The sequence below is a fragment of the Parasteatoda tepidariorum genome, chromosome 8 (genome assembly GCF_982258835.1).
Source record: "Parasteatoda tepidariorum strain Cologne lab strain chromosome 8, Ptep-v5.0, whole genome shotgun sequence".
In the NCBI taxonomy this organism is placed as follows: domain Eukaryota; kingdom Metazoa; phylum Arthropoda; class Arachnida; order Araneae; family Theridiidae; genus Parasteatoda; species Parasteatoda tepidariorum.
The window spans coordinates 14,241,899-14,262,129 of record NC_141762.1 but is presented as its reverse complement, the minus strand read 5'-3'; the positions used below and the strand labels follow the sequence as shown (position 1 = coordinate 14,262,129).

The 20,231-nt window shown below is 30.0% G+C and overlaps 1 protein-coding gene and 1 long non-coding RNA gene across 3 annotated transcripts in view; one reads left to right on the top strand and one right to left on the bottom strand.

Moving 5' to 3' along the window:
• LOC107456822 (dopamine D2-like receptor) overlaps positions 1-20,231 on the top strand; it is a 457,990-nt gene that overhangs the window by 315,988 nt on the left and 121,771 nt on the right. The window lies entirely within an intron of this gene.
• LOC107456823 (uncharacterized) overlaps positions 1-20,231 on the bottom strand; it is a 68,877-nt gene that overhangs the window by 40,025 nt on the left and 8,621 nt on the right. The window contains exon 2 of the long non-coding RNA XR_011636745.2: positions 10,370-10,519. This is a non-coding gene — a long non-coding RNA (uncharacterized LOC107456823). The remainder of the gene's footprint in view (positions 1-10,369; positions 10,520-20,231) is intronic.

The window sequence follows — 20,231 nt, the reverse complement described above, 5'->3', positions numbered from 1 at the left end:
CAAATAAATGGTTTTAATGCCATACTTTAAAGTGTCGTAAAAATTACCATCGTTTACCACATTTAGCAAATTCTATTACATATTATAAAGCGATATTTTCTTATCAATTTTATTCAAATCATTATTGATGCAATTCGATAAAAATTCCCGAGATTTTTAGTGTTCCCATACTGCCAGGAAAACAGTACATTTTACTATACTAGTGAGCTGCGCACCCTGCTCGCTGACGCCCGCCAACCCCGAAAATTGCTACGCAATCTTATATGGTTTGCTTCGCTCGCTACTAACTTAGGTACATTGCAAATGCACAAAATTCTGCGGATTTAAAACAATCATTCCAATCCATATAACAACTTTTTTTAAAAAAAAAATTACATCTCTTTTGTAAATACTAAGTCATTAAAATAAATTTGAATTCAAATAAATGACATGTTATTTGTTAAATCTATTAGAAATGTGCTATAGCATAAAATCTTAAGATAAAATTTCTAAAACAGATATCTCTTTAAAAAGGTTAAAATTTTGGCTATAATTAAGTGTATTAAAAATTGAAATAAGTGAATTGTAATGGAAAAGCCTGCATAAACAAAACATTATGTTTTTAATAAACAATAACCATGAACGATTCACAACTTTGTTAAAAACATAAGTATAAGTCTTAGAATAAATTCGTGATATAAATCAAAAATCGTCAAATAAATTCGTAATATATGAATTGGTGAAAAAAAGCTCTTTCGACCAAATACTAAAATAGAGATCTATCAACAAAGAAATGGTTATTTCAATTCTCTCTGGTTATTTCAGTTTCTGTTTTCAAAAGCGCTATATGTTGAGCCACCTCAGCTAGATTTGGCACGTGACATTTTTAGCGACAATCATTGGTCGATTTTCTAGCGTTGCCATTCGGGGAGTTGTAATGAGGCTTTTATTTGTCGCCGTGTAAGAGAAATATATATATAGATTTCGGTAATTTTTAGCACAATTCCTTTCCGCCTGAATTAAGACATCACTTAAAAATCAAATTTTGAAACCGTTAAAATTGTTTTCATCATCTGTGTCAGAGAATTTTACAAACAATTTCTTTTTTTAGTTTTTAGCGATAAATATTAGCCTACGCAATCGTATGAAATATAAACTACATTAACTATTAATCCAGATATTTTCAACGATGCACTGCTAGAATTTGTATTCCAAATTTATGGCAAAATAACCGGCAGCAGTCCGTCCATTCAATAAACTGTAAAGTTTACAATAAAGAACATTTTTTTCCTTTACGGTTTTGAAACCGTATCGAACTAGCATGGTTATAAAACCATGAATACAAAACCATATGGTTTTTCAGCCATTTAGGACTAGTTTAGTTTCAAAACCGCAAAAAAAAGATATTTAACAGCTTTAGCTACGAATTTCATTAGATAATAGGCATTGGAAAGTGTAGGATTCAAATTAAGGAGTGCAGGGCACTGGAAGTTCTTCATCTGTTGAAGGGAATGGGGGAAATTTTATGGTACCAACGCTGGGATTCTAACCCAGGTTCTGTTGGTCATAAGATTGACAGATAAGCCCTCTCGACTATAATGTATTCGCAGTTGCAAAAAACTAAGCGGCTTCATTAAGTGGGCCTAGTTGGTGCGATAAAATTCTGATTGTTTAACCATATTAGGTCAAAACAGTTAATAAACGATTTTTCTCACAGTAAACAGTTTTATTACCATCTTATTTATCAGTATTTGACTGTTTTGGTCTTAATATGGTAAAATAGCAATTAAATAAATTGTTATTCAACTATTTTTTCCGAGAAATTTCTAACAGTGTAATCTATTTTTTCCGTACACTCCGTTATAATAAATTCAGACCACTATTTTTTATATATATATATATATATATATATATATATATATATATATATATATATATATATATATATATATATATATATATATATATATATATATATATATATATATATATATATATATATATATATATATATATATATATATATATATATATATATATATATATGTATATATATATGTATATATATATACACACTCCTGAGCAGTTGAGCAGTTTGCTTCTCTTCCTATTATGGTTTGATTAGATAATAATATCTATCTTATTATATAAAACGCTAATACGTACGTATGTGACAATGAAACCGATGATATTTCTTTTCTCGCGTTGGCAACAGTTTTCATTTTTAATTGATAGGCTTCGGCAAAAATGAACTGCGAAAGCAGTTCCGGGGGTTGGAGAGCGCCAGCCAGCAGGGGGCGAAGCCTCCTAGTGATTTTATAATTCATGTTATCATAATGACATTATTGTGTAAGGAAATCTTTTTTCGTTTTCTTTTTATTATTGAAGAAGAATTAAACGTTGAATAAATATTCTAGTCAAATTCTGATTTATCAACTGGCTATATAGGTAGTTTTTTCTTAGAAAATTGGAAAGGCTCATATCATATTTAAATGGACCTGCATAATAGATTGAATTAAAAGATTTGGGATATTTGTTTCCATTGTGGAAATTTATTTAATCAAATATAATTTGATTACAAGAACTTTTTCTTGTTATAGTAATTATGCAGAACGAATGCACAAAAAGTAACAGTTTTTTTGCGTTTACTAGGAGGCTCTAATCTATCTATCTTTCATTTTTTTAAATTATCAATTCTTTCTGTTTGTTTCTTCACAAATCAAATAAATGCGGGCTTATAAAAGGAAAATCGCCACAGAAAATTTTTTCGATAATAATAGGTAAATAATTATTATTCAGGGAAAAAAAATTCCAAAGAAAGCACTTAGATGCCATAAATTTCAAACAAATCAAAAGTTTTGAAAAAAAACGCTCTCGTTAATTTTATAATTCAAAATAGTGCTGTCAGCTCGTTACGTTTAATCTCTGTAGTTACATTTCAGCTGGCAGAAGATTAGCCAGCATCGTTTATTTTACTAGAAGTTTAAAAATTAATAAGTCTCGAATCAATAATTGAATCATATTTTATAGAGTTCATTGAATTACTAGCTTTTTTCCTACACACTATTGTAATTTCAAAATTCCAAGTCTTATATTTTCTGCGATGTAAAATAAAATGTAACGCATATCAGAGAAAAATGAGAAAAAAATTCTCAAAAAAAGTAGTTAAAATTGCAATAACTCGTAAAATTTAGAATTTCAAAAATCCCTGTGTTAAGTTTATATAAAAATATGTTCATTTCATTATGCCGAATTTAAAATCTGCCTTATTCCTGTAGCTTGAGAACGGCTCACATGGTGCTTTACCCATCAAGTTTAACAGCTAATAATTCTCTAATTAATTCCTGAATGTTATTTTTTTCACCGTAATTTTTGTAAATTTTTTGTGCACCTGAGTAATTTTAAGTTTCTTAGCTCGATATTTTTACCAAAGTTGAAGTTTAAGTAAAACAGCGCTCTTTACTGTTTTTTAATATAGAGAAATATTTTCTATAGCTTTCAAACTTTTTGTTTTAACTAATTACGTTAAAACTCGTATTTGTTGAGATACGATAGAATAAAAACCGATTGCACTTGTACTATCAGTGAGAACTTTCCTGGTATTCGTTTCTAAAGTTCCAACTCTGAATGATTTTAAGAAGAAAATGTATGCTTCAAAAATGCATAGAAAAAGTTGCAACTTTACTAAATTTAATAAACTAAAGAGAAATTACTTGAATAAGCAAAGTATTATTTGAAATACATTTGAATAAGAAACCATTCTTGAATAAGCGAAGGCAAATTTTTTTAAAAACACCTTTTTAACTGCCACAGGGAACATATTTGAAACGTTTCAACACAAAATGTTTTGTTCTGATGTGAAAGATAAAAAATTGCTTAAAATCTTTTCGAATAGTTTTATTAAACTTTGCCTTTTACATAAATATCTCCGTTCATACATAATCTACTATCTATCAAGAGATATGATAGATTCTATAGTACACACACTATATTTTTATACATATTAATATAATAGTTATGTGTGACTACATTAAACCTCTTTTCACAAAGATCGTTGCATACTGAGATATGTTTCGTATAATGTCAATGTTTGTTTGTTAATGCCGAACACATAAAATGTCTCTCAGAGGTGATACAGTTACTCAAAGAAGTTAGTACTTACTTACTTATCCTCTACGTGCCTTGGCCTCTACGTGCCTTAAGGCCTCCAGCATATCCCTCCAACGCCTCCAACGTCTTTAGCAATAGATCTTGCTTCCTCCCAGCCAGATATTCCACATTCTTTTAATTCGCCCAAAAACATGCGCTGGATGGTAAGTCTGTGTCTTCCTCTTGTTCTTTTACCATCAGGGGCCCATGTAAGCACAACAGATGAAATTTTTTCTTTGGGCATTCTAAGGATATGTCCGAGCCAGCTCCATCTTCGTTTTTTAATTTCATCTTCGATTGTTTTTATTTTAGCTTTCTTTAATAGATTTTGATTTGATACTTTGTAAGGCCAGAAAATTTTAAAAATAAATCTTAAACATTTGTTTTGAAAGGTTTCTAATTTTGTATTTCGATCTTAGTCTGTTTCCAGGTTTCTGCGCCATATAATAGTACTGCTCTAACAATAGCTTTGTAAACAATTATTTTTGTCTTTATTTCAATATTTGACTCTCTCCAAAATTTACGTAATCCCTTAAAACATGTTCTTGCTTTGATTCAAAAGAAGTTAGTAGTTAGTAAATAATAGTTAGGGACAGTACCATGATAATATAAAAGATTTTTGCATAGTTATGTAAAAAGAATTTTACATTTATACATAGTTATTGTGAATTTTACATTGCAATGGATTTTAGGGAATTTTGCAACTGCATTTATACAGTTAGATGAAAAGTGTTTATCAAACTAAAAATGAAATGCATTTTACATGATAAAAGTTTTTTTCTAATGAAAAGATGTTATCAGCTTATTTGTTTCTAAGTTCCAAATTACGAGTCACGAGAAACAAAGATACCAACGAAAAGAAAAGTGCTTATAATAAGTTCAAAGTTCAAATCACAAAGACAATTATTTTAACATAATGAAAACTATCCATCAGTAATTAAATTGTCTTTTGAACCGTTGTTGTACAGTGCACAAAAGAAAAAGGAAAGCGGACCACCCTGAATAACTTTTTATCTCATGATCGGATTTTTACATTCTAGGACACATTCGTAATGGTTCGAGGGAGAGACTTCAATACTAGAAAAGAAGTGGAGACGATTTTTTAAGTTTAAAAATCAGACACAAAAGCTTTCAGTACTTTCTCTGAATAAACATAACTTTCTTTCAACGGATTCAGATTTTTGACCCCCAAAATATAGGGGTTAGCCGCAACCTGGGATGTATGGTTTCTAATAGTTTGGCCAGGAGAGCTCTCCAAAGTTCGAATCCCTTAATGTTGATTTTATTTTTTGCGTAGTTTGCTATATCTCATGAACTTTTTAAGTGATTTGAAAAATTCTGACACAGAATTATCGTTTATCCAAAGATAATTCTATGCAAAAAATAACTTTTAGTAAATACTTATTATTTCTTTATTATTTTACCTAAGAATAGTCGAAAAAATTGTGAATTGTAAGGTACACAATTTTTGCATCATTTTAAATAATGTAATTTTATATAGAAAAATACAAAATGTGAGCAAAATCGGTCGAATAGTTCCTGAGAAATCGAATTTTCAGTATGTAACTATTTTAAAATCCAATTTTTCAGGAAAAATTCGACCAATTGTTCCATGTAATTTTGCCATGTAATAATTACATTATTTAAAATGATGCAAAAAATTGTATACCTTCCAATTCAAAAGTTTTTTCACAAATATTAAATAAAATGATAAAAATAACAAATATTTACTAAAAAAATTTTTTGCATGGAAATATCTTTGGATTAATGAATTTTAAACTTGTGAACAAAAATTTTTCGATTCGCTTAAAAAGTATGCCTAACAATTCAAATTTGTTTTCGACCATTCTTAAATAAAATAATGAAGTTATTTCTTGCATCGAATTATCTTTAGATTAACGATTCTTATAATTGAGTGTAAAAAGTTTTCAATTCGCTTAAAAAGTTCTCGAAATGAAGCTAAGCACACAAAATCTAAAATTAACATTAAGGCAAAATCTAAATTTAAGGGGTCCAAACTTTGGAGCCCTCTCTTGATCTAACTGTTTTGACCATACTTCCCAGATAGCGACTATCCTTTTTAATTTGGCGGTCAGAAATCCGAATCCGTTGATAAAAAGGTATGTTTATTCAGAGAAAGTATGTTTTTTTTGTCTGATTTAGTATTTTAAAATATCATTTGCACTTATTTTTTAACATATTTGAGGTCACCCTCACGAGCCATTATGATTGAATCTTATATCGTGAAAATGCGATCATTAGATCAAAAGTTATTTAGAGTGGCCCGTTTTTTTTTTCATTTATTCTTTTTTGTTATTATAAAGTGCTTTAGGATATGGCATATTTCACTTAATAATGCCTTTTCCGATGTAAGTCAGTGCAATATAACTGAGATATGTATCGAATTATGTACTGATATATATCGTGATACAATAAAAGTTATCATAGGCAATTTTTCCATCTTGCGTAAACCATCATTATGACAAACGCATTAACCCATCGTTACCACTATCGGAAATCCTTTGAAAATGATAAGTATTTTACATAATTATTTATTAAAAATAATACTTAACAATATCAAATATATTTTTACATAATCATGGAAAATATATTTTACATGATTAGTGAAATGCATTTTACGTAATTGTAAAAATGCATTTGATCAATTGCATAAAATTTATCCAAATAAAGTAAATTTCATTTTACAAATTTCCATCAAAGGATATAGTTCCCTGCATAATAACTAACTGAAAAGTATTTTTTAATAAGGAAATGTTTTGCAGCCTTTTTTTTTATTTACAAATTCAGAGCTATAAGAAACAAATATTTTTTCCAGCGAAAAAAAAAGTGCTTATAATCAGTTTAAACTTTACGTCACAAAGACGATTACTTTAACATACGGAAAACTAATGATTTGTAAGTAAATTGCTTATTGAACTGATGTTGTAACATAGTTATTATAAAGTGTTTCAGGATATAACGTATTTCACTGATAATGCCTTTCAAGGCATAAGTCAGTGCAATCTAAATGAGATCTGTATCGAATTATCTGCTGATATATATCGTGATACGATAAAGAAAGGTATCTGCAATTTTTCCATCTCGCGTAAGCCATCATTATGACCTTATCATCAGCGGAAATCCTTTGGAAGTGATAAATAGTTCTTGATCCATGGGTTCCGGCGGAAAGGAACTAGTCTATATCGCTTTCCAGAACATTTATCTGTTGTCCCGGTGAGAAGGAGGAAAAATGCAATTTTGGGCGTATAGAATATCGAATCCCTGGATAGCGATTCCAAGCAAAACTTTAAGTGGAATGTTGTTGGCGATAAGTCGTTCACCAAGTAGGATTGTAGTGGTTTATTAGCGGAAGGAAACTGGTGTAATTTCAATTCGGATAAACAGAAATATCCGTTGTGAGAATGTTATTTGTTTTTGGCGGAAAAAAAAAGTGTAAGAAAGCCTCATAAAAACGAGATAAAATGTTTCTTCATAAACAAAGATTGCATTTCCGGTAGAAGGAATCATGTGTTATTAGTTTTGTTTCCTTGAAATTTGGAATTGTTGAGATTTGTTTGATAGACATTATTTGCCACTATCTAGAATCTCATAAACAGATTTTTTTCGTTTTATGTTCATTTTTTTCATTTCGAGGGAAAATCTAATGAAATAAAATTCAAAAAAAAAAAATCAATCTAATGTTAATTGGGTACTTGCACTTCAAGAAGAAGATTACAGATACCCACGCATGTGACCTATGACGTGAGCTCCAGCTGGTAACTTATAAGTATATCGGCGTGTTAAAGTTGCGCTAAGTTAGTCCACATAAGTTAGAATGTTAATTAATGTGAAGTTAATTAAATACAGCGCCGTATCGCACAACAAAATTGCTGAAATATAATTCTTTCTCGTTTATCTCTGTTCTTAACTTATATTAATTATTTGTTTACCTATTTTATTGTAACCGTGATATATTTTTGTTTCGTGCTCCTGGCAACTACGATGCATAGTTAGTTTCTTTGTGTACGAAAATAATGAAAAAATCGAAATATTTGTGAAGGAATATAGAATGTGTCGCTTAAGAGAATTGATACGTAATGGGCTTAGTTTACTCAAAATAGAATGGGAAGAACAGTTTCTAACGTATAATCCCACGTTTCAACAACCAATCAGGATCGAGATACTCACACTACGTCACTTGCAAATCCAGTGATATGCCAGCTTTGTTCATGCTTAAGCCAATTTTCTTCAAAAGTTATTTTTGAATTCTTTTTTCCTTCCTTAATCTAAGGATTTTATACCGGATATTTTTGCTAGTCTTTCCGTTCCCGAGGTAAATTGAAAGAGCTTAAATTTTAAGTTATTCTAAACTAAAATAAAATCATTGATGATTGCTTTTTTTGTTGTTTGTTGTTGCAAATAATTTTTATACCAAGTTATATAAATAGTTCCTGATCCATGGGTTTCAGCGAAAGGGAATTACGTTATACCGCTTTCCAGAGCATTTATCTCTTATCCTCGAAAAAAGAAGAAAATGCTATTTTTGGCGAACAGAATATCGAATACCTAGATCATAATTCCTAGCTAAACTTAAAGTGGAATGTTGCTGTCAATAAGTCATTCGTTTAAATGGATCCACTTCGAGTAGATAGAAAAATAAGTAATAAAAGTTTTATTTCTTTTTGGAAAAAAAATCCTCATAAAATTAGATAAAATAATATGTAAAATTGATAAATGCCCATGAATAAATAGTAAATTTCTGGTAGAACAAATCATAGGTTTATTAGTTTATCATCTTTGGAATTTGAATAGTTTAGATTTGTTTGTTTGAACATTATTTGTGAAATTTGAAACTGCATAAACAAATTTGCTCAACCTAATAAGCACCTAACTATATTTAATTTTTAACATTTAATTTTTTTCCTTCTTGTTTTTATTTAAATATTGAGATATTATCACTGATGGAGCCCATCGCGTTACATTACTCTTGCAGAGAATTACATTTAGCGACGTATACAATTAGCGAAATTTAGCGACGTTTTACATTTAGTAAGGTTACGTTTAGCAAAATTTAGCGACGTAGTACTTCATAAAGCAAGCTATTGCCTATCAAAGTTATGTGATCCCCTTATCCGTGAGACTTAACGCCCGTCGTAGGGCCCTACGGTTCAAAAGTTACGTCCTTCTTTCTTGTTACATTCACTCACATCGTTTTCGAATCTGTACTGAAGGAATGCGAACCACTCTCATCTAAACATAGATGGCACCACTGCTGTAATACTCTTTATCTCATTCACTTGAGGGCAGCACAAGTTTAACAAATTAAACTACAAATATGACTTGCAACTCAGTAAACAAATAAATTTTCAAACATCAAAAATCGCAGAACGCGCAGGTATACGACACATGACGCTCACATCCTCTCCCTCCCTTTTATCTTGTCATTTGGAGGGAAAATATCACAGCTGTGTGACATTTAATGAAGAAATTTACTCTGTCTAAGCTGAGTCAAAGATTGTATAGTAGGGAAAAGATGAGAAATTTCTAAAACCCGCAAAACTTCCCTGCACCGGAAGTATCTTATTATATAAAACGCTAATACGTATGTATCAATAAAACCAATGATATTTCTTTTCTCGCGTTGGCAACAGTTTTCATTTTTAATTCTTCATTTTCATTTTTAATGGCTTCGGCGCGCAAGAGCACGCAGTGAGCATCATATGTCTAATTGGGTGAATTCTCACCGAATTATCAAAAAAACTCTCACAAAATTATCTTCATCGAAGCCGATGCTTTACATCCGGCGTTCAGTACTATTTCATATTGTTTTACAACACATGGTTTTAGCCTTCTGGTGGGAAAGACTTTAAAACAAAACTTACAACAGTTACTTTTCTCAACAACTGAAATTTAGAATAGTGTGATTAAGAAAAATATGTGAACTGTTTGCAATTTCAAATTAATATTGAAATGCACAGGTTCAGAATTTTCTACAGTGAAAAGTTTTCGGAACTTCAGTGTTCAAAAAAGTATACAAAAGCTAGACGTTAAGAACGTATCCAATGAGCGAGCAAAGCGAGCATCGGATTGCGAAGCAATCCGAAATGAACAACGAAAGCAGTTTCGGGGGTTGGCGAGCGCCAGCGAGCAGGGGGCGAAGCCTCCTAGTTTATCTATTATTGCACAAACGTATGTAGCCATGGGTGGTTATTGCAATTTAAAAGAAAAAGGTTAATAATACTTTACCAAGTTGGAGAACAGAAGGCGCCGCAATTTAGAGAGGAACATCACAATGACACAAACAGGGTTGAGGCTGGATTCACCATCTCTACCTCCACACCCCCAATTGTTTGACGGAAAGGGGAGATCACTTGGCTAAGGAGACCAATCACTGAAAAAAGAAGGGAAAGTTTCTCTCTTATTCTGACAAACGCAGGCATTGTATGTTAAGAGAAAGAAAAAAGTTGTTTAGCATCCAAAGCTTAAAGCATGATAGATCTTACATAACATAACATAACAGAATAAAATAACATAATTGAAATAAATCGATATTATAATATCAATATATCAATATAAATAAATGAATGTAAGGGAGTAATGTAAATGTAGGCAAGTTATTTTAAAGAGTCTGGGCCTGCTTGTTGCTACGGAAGAAAGAAAAAACGCATTTTAAGTATCGTATGGCATTTTATTATTTTTTATATTATTTTATTAATATCCCGAACCTAGGCAAAATCTACTATTTTAAATGTTTTCCCCATCTCTCTACTTGGAATAGTTTATCCCCATAATAGTCGCCGAAAGAGTTCCAGACAGCTTATGAGGGGAGTTTTAAGTTTAGATAGACAGCAAAAGTTCTTTGGCTGGGTGATTACTGTGAGGTTTCTGCATCACACTTGTTCTACATCACGCTGTTTTAACCTTTTGGCGAAAACTTTTATAACCAGAGGAGCACATGCAATGCATAATTCCATCCAAGAAACTGACTCTCTGTTTGGACGTTATTTGAGTCTAAGAACTTTTATTTTCTCAACTTATTCTGTAAGAAGAATATACTTTTCCAAAACTTGAACCTTAGTCCCATGCTATGCCTGCAAAAGAATCCTGATCACATTTCCTGAGCCCAGCAAACTCTCTGAAGGAAGTAAGTAAGGAAAGTAAATAATATAAATGGATTCTTTTGTCTTGATTTTAATTTCCAGTCTTTTTGCACCTCTTTCCAGGATTCGGGACCTTTCAATCTTTCTGAACGAAGGATTGTGGCAATTTTTATTTCTTATTTTAAGAAATGGAAAAAACTGAACTGTTTTTAAAAATATAATTCATTTTTAGTTTTTCTTAAATATTTATATACTCATACAACGCAATGCTCATAAACGTAATTTTTACAATTTTTAACTTTTGATCTTGTATTAATATAGTTTGTTGAATTTAATTTATCCCACTAGTATAGCCATACTCTGAAGGTTTTATATATATATATATATATATATATATATATATATATATATATATATATATATATATATATATATATATATATATATATATATATATATATATATATATATAATATATATTAAACCAAATTTTTAAATTCGGTCAATAGTACGATAATTACACTTAATTGAAATACAAAGACAAGACTGTTGAACGGCTCTGAAGGTTGAGAGTTCAGTTTTTCAGAGCCCGCTACGTACATTCTCCTCAAATACGAAGCCATGGTTGTTGTTTCTTCCTTTTAACTTCCTTATTTACTTTTATTTTAAAATGATATTCCTTAACATATTAGTATTTTAAATATTAGTTCATATTATGATCTGTTACAAAAATGTAAAGTATTTTATCAGGAAATGCGTTACTGTAAAACCTTCAGGAAATACCATCTCTATGTAGCAACCTCCACTATTTACGACCCATTTTAGGAGGCGCGGAATTTTTTTTCTCCATACACTTAGTGATAATGAAGACCTTTAGAAGAGATCCTCAAAATCTCTTCCAGTGAAATCTCTTCCAGTCCGGGTAAACCTCAGCACCAAGTGTGGAAGTGGTCAAATAAAGACACACGAAGAAATATCAATGCAAAAAATATTAACCATACAAATATGTAGATTAAAATGTATTCAAAATGTTTGAGTGAGGCTCTTACTTAGAAAGCTCTTTTTGAAAAAGATCTTCAACCTCATGTTGCAGTCAGAGTGTACTAAGGACTATCATTTATTTATTTTTAGAGCTGAAAGTTAAATTTTTTAAAAACAAATTAAAAAAAACTAAGCATCTTAAGCAGACAAACTTCCGCTCATCTTTTAAAACTATATCTTATCATATGAAATTAAACGTAAACTTAAGCAAAAAAAAATTAAGTGCTTATTTATTTAAAATAGTCTTATCATTCATAATTAAATTTGTTTTTACACATAAGTATATAAGTAGGGGTCATTTTTATTGACGCTAAATTTTATTCATCAAACCGTATTTCATAAAGACTACAAAAGTGGCAAGTTAACGCCCAAAAATGAAACGGACTAAAATTAAAATTGCTTGCTGAAAATCATGTACCTTCCTTAACATTTTAATTTCAATAGAGGTAACCCCTAACAACGACCAATTCCATTAACGACCATTTCAATGGGGAACAGAGAGTGGTCGCTCACGAAAGGTTTCACTGTAACTAATATTCAGGCTACCAAGATGTTAAACGATGAAAAAAAAATAGGAGTTTAAGGTATGGGGTTCATTCACTATGCTTTTCTCAAAGTAATTTTTAAAAAATGACCACTATTATGTGGTTTTATAATGTTTCGCATGATGAAATCCTTGCAATTGAGAATCACATTCTTAGAAATTTTAATTTCCTTTTTCATACGATTTTATTTAAAAAAAAGATAGCTAATTATATGTTGCATCCATCAGTCGTTTCTCTAACAAAAATTAATAAATATTTTGAGCCTGAAGTACCCCTCTAAATAAGTCCAGTAAATTAAATTTTTTTTCCAAATGTAAAATACTGTTTAAACACTGTATTTGGAACAAAAAATCTCTAAATTGCATCTTTCCCCTACAATATTCCATAGTTTTTCTTGTAAGTAATAAATAAATGTCATTCCTTCTACATAATGATAATAAGTCTCCCGCAATGGAGGTTTCAATGGTGGCACTTTTTATGAAAGAGAGCTTATAATCTGAACACAGATAAGATTTATAATGTCAGCTTACGTTTTTCACCATATAAATCAGAGTAAGCTTTCCTCTGAGAAGGTAGATACTTAACGAACCGAGAAATATATTTTCCCCATAAGGTCGTTATCTACACCAGGGGTTCAAATTTGATTTTTTTCCCTTCCTCTAAATGAGAAAAATGAGCTTCTGCCTAAATACTTCTTTTAGTAGAAGCAGGTTCTAATTAGTCTCTTATGTTCGGTGGTTAAAATAAATTTTTTGGTACCTGCCTTTAAAATGTCATGCTCCAAAACGATATAACAAGCTTTGGGAAATTAGTTTCATTTTCGTGCGTGGGTTAGATACTATGCTGTATTTTTTTTTAAAAAAAATTCTATTCTAAAGATGACGAAACTCATTCAAACTTTTCAAACTTTCTTTAAAATTAAATACTAATTATTTTTCAGAATTTGGGTAATAGTTTGTTAACCAGCTCTTGAATTCTATGAGATTAAATGTATTGAGGCAATTTGAAAAAAATAATATTATTCTCTGTTAGAAAGTATGGAGTGTATTGTACCGTAATATCTTTCACACCTTCTCCAAGCTCATGCCAAGTAAACCATATTTTCATATCGTGAGGTGTAAATTTTTTTTAAAAAGTCAAAGTTAGTTGATAGTTTACTGATTGTTCAATATGTTAAAAATATCGCACTAATTTGGCATCCTTTGTCCATTGTTTGTTTTTATTCCACAACAGTAAAAAACAGTAAAAATCCAATAGCTTGTGCTTTCTCTTAGCACCGATGAAAATAAAATTCTAATACAATCCTTGGTTTTTATTAACTTTTTATCAAACGAACCAGCATCGAAATCAATTCAATTGGTAACGAACGCTGATATAAGGAACTATTCTATTTATCAAAGTGTGCACCTACATTTTCTCTAAACTTTTGATAAACAAGCAACAAGTAGGATAAAATACACTGGTGGACAAAATTAAGAGATGGAAAGCATTTTCGCACATTCATTCGAGCATGCAAGATACCCGCACACCGCTCCCTGTGTTTGACAATGGTTCCGTGAATACCCAGAGGTACAGGCAGGAGGTCCTAGAGCCCTGTGTGCATCTTTTCAGGGGCGCTGTTGGCAATGAGTTCATTTTTATGGACGACAATGCGAGACCACATAGGGCTCTCATGGTTGATGAGTATCTGGAAAGCGATGATATTTAACGAATGGATTGGCCAGCCAAATCTCCTGACCTGAATCCTATTGAACATGCTTGGGATGCTCTTGGGAGAGCTATTGCGACGCGCCAACCTCTGCCCAGAACCATTCTGGAGTTAAAAATTGCTCTGGTGGAAGAATGGGAGGGTCTTCCACAAGTTCTCCTTAACTCCCTTGTTAACAGCATGCATATTCGTTGTGCATGCTGTCTGTCTGTCAAGGGTGACCATACACCATACTAGAAGCAGCACACACTGTACAAGCCTCACTTTTATTGTCATCTTTTATCCATAAGTTCAGACTACATTGGATTTATTGGCAATAGGTTTTGCCAGTAAATGGCACTTTCATTTTTGTTTTGCATACTTTATTATCATGGAATAAGCTATATCCATACCAAATTTTATTTATTTATATTCAGTAGTTTTTTAGATATTTGAGAAAATGTCTTCCTTCTCTTAATTTTGCCCACCAGTGTATATGGCAAATGATAGTCAATAAATTCATTAACGACCAGTATCACAGAGTTTCGGAATTAAATTAGAAGTGGTAATCAATGAAAGCTAAAACCGGTGAGTATGGAGGGTGATGAAGAAGTTCCAAATCCTGTAGTTTGTCATAGTCATTCGAGCTGTGAATAATTTGGCAACGCTATTCAGAGGACAGAAAGTGATCTGATGACCAATATATATTTCTTGTCGTTGATTCAGTTGCGGCATTTTTCTATTGTGACTGATATGTCAGTTTTCATAAAACCATAACAGATCACATCTGTGCTTGCGCACCATACCCTCACTATTAGCTGGTTTTTTATATATTACGCTTTTGAGTGTATCTGATTCATTCTTATTCAACTATCATTAAAGCCAACTTTCACTACAGCCAAATACACTGGGAATGTTTCGTCTGACATGTGACGCTGAAGTCACCATAAAATCTCAAACTTTGTAATGGGGTGAATTTCCGACTGTTCTCTTTTAAATATAATAATTATTATTATTTTTAATAAAAATTCTTTTTAACTTTTTTAGGGCTTACAATGATTAAGAAAGTGATACATGTAACTTACAAAAAATTTGTTAAAAATTAAGTTAATGTCAAATATTTAATAATAAGCTGTTAAACTTAACACATCCATTCTGGAAAGTTTATCCTCGACTATCCACTAAGCTCGATTACTATGTACTTAGGTCAACTTTAACTGACACATGAATAAATTTAACACATTTTTGACGTCGGCAATAAATTTACTAACAGTTTTAGGGATCAAAGTGCAGATATTATAAAGCAACGTTGAATTGATATTTCTAAGAGTGAATGAGATTTTTTTTTTAATTTCATGTTAATTTGTTTCAGGGTAAATTATGTAACGCATAAATAATTTTTAATGCATGTTAAAATTTTTTTCCATAATTTGACAAAGATTATACGCAGACGAAACACTTTTTCAGTTAAATAACCGTTTTTTTAAACACTTACTAAATTTTTAAATTTTGATGATTTTAGTGAATTTTATTGAGCATAATATTTTTCACCAGGCGTTGAAACTCACTTTCTTTTATTAGCAAGTTTCTTTTTTTTTCTTTATTCCAAATTCCTACAAAAACTTTTAAATAGCATTCGCATCTTGCCATTAGTTAATCAAAGTTTTTAAAAGTTTTAGCGGTATATTTCCAGAATTACATTATTAAAAAATGCTATTTCATGTTTTTCTGTAAATTTGAGAATCTTATGGTGGCTCACTAAGATTGGCTAAAATTTTATTGTAAACTTGCATTATTTTAAGTTTTGCAGTGAAAAAGATTTGAAGAAAATCTGAGAAATGCAAAGCTAAAATTCTGACTTTCAGGGCATAAAATACACGGGAGTCATCTTTGAAGTAAGCTTATTATTTGTACATTTTTTGCAAAAGCAGTTAAAAAGCAGTCAAAATGACTTCCTTGGCCAATCTAGTGTTAAATCAGTAGTAAATCTTAAAAAGTAGCCAAAGTACGTAAATCCAGTTTGAAAGAAAAGTCACGTTTTGAACGTAACAAGCATTTACTTAAGGTAAACGCGTCATGAAATCTCCAGCTTCAGAAATCGGTGATGCAATAATCGATATGAATTTATATTTTTCGAAAAAAAAATATATATTCCAAAAGATATCGATTATTATATATAGTCTTGTAAAAATTCAGTAAAAACATGAATATTGAGGTAGTATTATAAACTAACTATAACTAATATTTTAGGGAAAGAATGATTCAGTAAAAAAGTTATTAAAACTTGACGAATCGTTAACAACTAAGACGAATTAAAAACACCAAAACTGTTTAAATGCCGGAATGAACTGTGGGGAGGAAAAAGCACTTAAGAGAAACACCTTTGCTTTATTGAGAAGTCAAATTAGTTTTAATGCTTTTAATCCCACATTCCTCAACAGTATTAATTCGTTAGATTTCAATAACATATGCCTGTTTTTCCTCGCTAAATACTTGTATGCCTTTTCTATTGGGCGTACTGCACTGGCTCCATTTTTAAAGAGGTTCTAACTGTATACAATAAGGATGATCATTACGGACCACACTATACATCTGATTCTTAAATCATTAAAATGCTTGTAAAATTAAATTTCCGGTAAGAAAACTGTAAATAACTAAATCTGACAGGAAGATCAATAGCGGCTCACGGTACAGAGCATTCGGCTTCCAATGAGGTGAAGCGGGTTCGAATCGCAGCGATGGCTGGTTGATACGAATTACGTACCCGGCTACGTAGTTTAACATTAGTTGCCGTAAACTCAGAATTGGGACGGCTGTTCAAAAACTGTTATAAATAATAACTGTTATAAATTAAAATAAAACTGTTATAAATTAAATCTGACAGGAATCAATTTAAAACCATGAAGTTGTGGTAACAACTCGATTTGGAGACTTTGTGTTGTTGACGTACCTAAGTTGATCTCTATTATCAAGGATCGAATTTATGTCAGATAACATAAGGTAGAAAAACCTTTGCTACCGAACTTGTATGTAAACCTTGTATGCAATAAATCAAATATGTCCAATAATGTTAGTGAATGCAACTCTAAGCCTTTCGTGAATTGACCGGAATTTTATCGTCTTTCTAAAACATTATTTTTTCCCAATTAGTTTAGTATTACAATTTCATTGAATCATTAAAATGGTATTTAAAAACAACTGAAACTTAAAGCTAACCTCAACTCATTTGTGATTAGCCCATGTCTGCAGTTTCTAACAATAAATTAATGGTCTTGTTCGTTTTGGTTAGAGCTTTTGTAATACATTTATTTTGTAATTCATTTATTTTTTAAATTTTAAAATATTAAAATTATTGTAGTGAATTTTAAAAATGCTAAAGTGTCTTGACAAGGATGATTGATAAGATGACAAAAGAAGTTTTAAAATTTTAAAATGAATGCATTAAAAAGTTTCCAAATTCAATAAGTTCTTGCATATAGCTATTTTAATAAATTATTAATAATAAATAATGACATATTAAAAAGTTTGACATAATAAAGTCATACTAAACTGTATACTTCTTTCTTTTTATAATATTAATATATTTTTATTTAATAATATTATTTTTTTCATTATTAATATTTTTAATATTAATAATATTAATAATATCAATATTTTTAATATTAATTATTTGTTTAAAATATTCCTTCATAATTATAATGCTCTTTTTTATAATATTCATAATATTATTCATTCTGGTGATAAATTCTTTTTAAATGCTAGATAAATTTTTTAACATTAAGATTCATCCATTATATATTTAACACAATTTTAAACATTTAGATTCATCTATCTATATTTTGATTAGTAATATAAATGCAATGATTTATAGAAAAACTGGCGCTCTACTGGCGATGGAGAGCTGGGGGTCGTAAGTTCGCCCCTTGCAGCCGACAAATAGCCGTCTTCATGCCAAACGTTAAATCTATCCTGAATGAAAGTATTCTCTTCTTCTTTTTTTTTTTTTTTTTGTGTGTGTTTTGGAAATTTGGAGAGAGTCATACAAGCTCTGGAACTTCCCACGTCGTCTGACTTGGGTCAAAACTACGCGACATGGCCATGGTTAAAAAATAGAGCCCAGGAAACGAGGGATAGGTGCTTGGCCATGGTTGGGTGATGTGTTATAAAAACAAAAGCAGTGACTCTATCAGTAACAGAATAACAGTAAACAATATTAAGTTTTGGCGGCAATGCTTAGTTTTATTGGCAATGCTTAGCTTTGTTACTTTGCTTTTTCTAGGCAATGCTGAGTTTTTTTATTTGATTGAGTCTGAGCAATGCTTACTTTTGTTACTTTGTTCAGTCTGAGCAATGATTAGTTTTATTATCATGCGTAATCTGAACAATGTTTAATTTAGTTGTTCTATGAATATATGTAATAGTTATTAAAATATTGCTTCTTAATTAAACATTCGTTTTTTCCCTGTTTCTAAAGGAATAGTTTCTTTAAGTGAGTCACGAAATATGAATCATTTAAATAATATATTTATATTACCAAATTGCATATTGCTTTATATAGTTATTATGATGCATTATTCTAGAATTAGTATTCGTAATTTTACGGTTTAAAAATAAATCAAGAAAATTTCAAAATATTTTCAAAATAAAAGCTTATTCTTTGTTATTATATAACATTATCATTGTACTGCATATTTAACATACAAATTTCAGTACTATATTTTTTCTCTCCAAAATATTTCACTAAAAATATATTTACGTAAAAATATACACATATTATGTTATATTTTCAAGTGCCTAAGAATAAATAAATAGAAAGTTAATTTGTAAGTTGTTACGGAACTGTAATATCAATAATGTGTTACATTTTATAGTATTTAATATTTTTTCAAGAATACATGTACATGATTTGCTGAGGAGAAATTTTTTCAGAATCGCATCATTAAAATGTAACCAAAAACTTTTATATGTATTCGATGTTTTAAACACAATATTTAGTTTCACTACTACTTCATAGATGGCAGCACCAAAAATTGAAACTTCTTCATTTTAAAACTTAAAACTTAGAAGTAAACTCACTAAAACTTTTTGAAAGTATTCGATGTTATTTATTTCAAATTAATTGAACATAAATACCTCACTTATATTGTGCTTCTTTTGCATTTAGAAACTTCTTCTTTATTGCACGTTTATGGTTTTTAATTTAAATAAGTTAATAAAATATTAACTATTTAGATTTTGACAAAAATATTTATTTTTTGGAGAGAATAAATAGTCATGTAACGTCATATCATTTTAAGCGAAATAAGACTTCATAAATAAATACTTAAAAAAAATACAAAGCCTTGGTTTATACGAATCGTTTTAAATAAACGATTTAATTAAATGTTTGATTAATCGTTACCAGTAATAAATCATTTTAATTATTTTGTAAAATAAATAATTAAAGCATTAGCAAAAGTCTTTTTAACTTCTTTTCTTTTCTTTAGTTTGAAATAATAGTTGTAGTTAATTTTATAAGTAGCTGATAATGGTGAATTATATTATTAATGGTGAATTATGTTATTAATCTCTAATTTAGTGTAATTTTTTATTTCTTTCACTTGCTGCAAATGAGTAATTGACTTTAAATTTAAAACATTTGTAAAAAAAATCTTTATCGAAATGCAAACACTAAAAAAATATTGACATCAAATGAACGAAAAAAAAAAAAAAAAGAAAACAGGGAGAAAT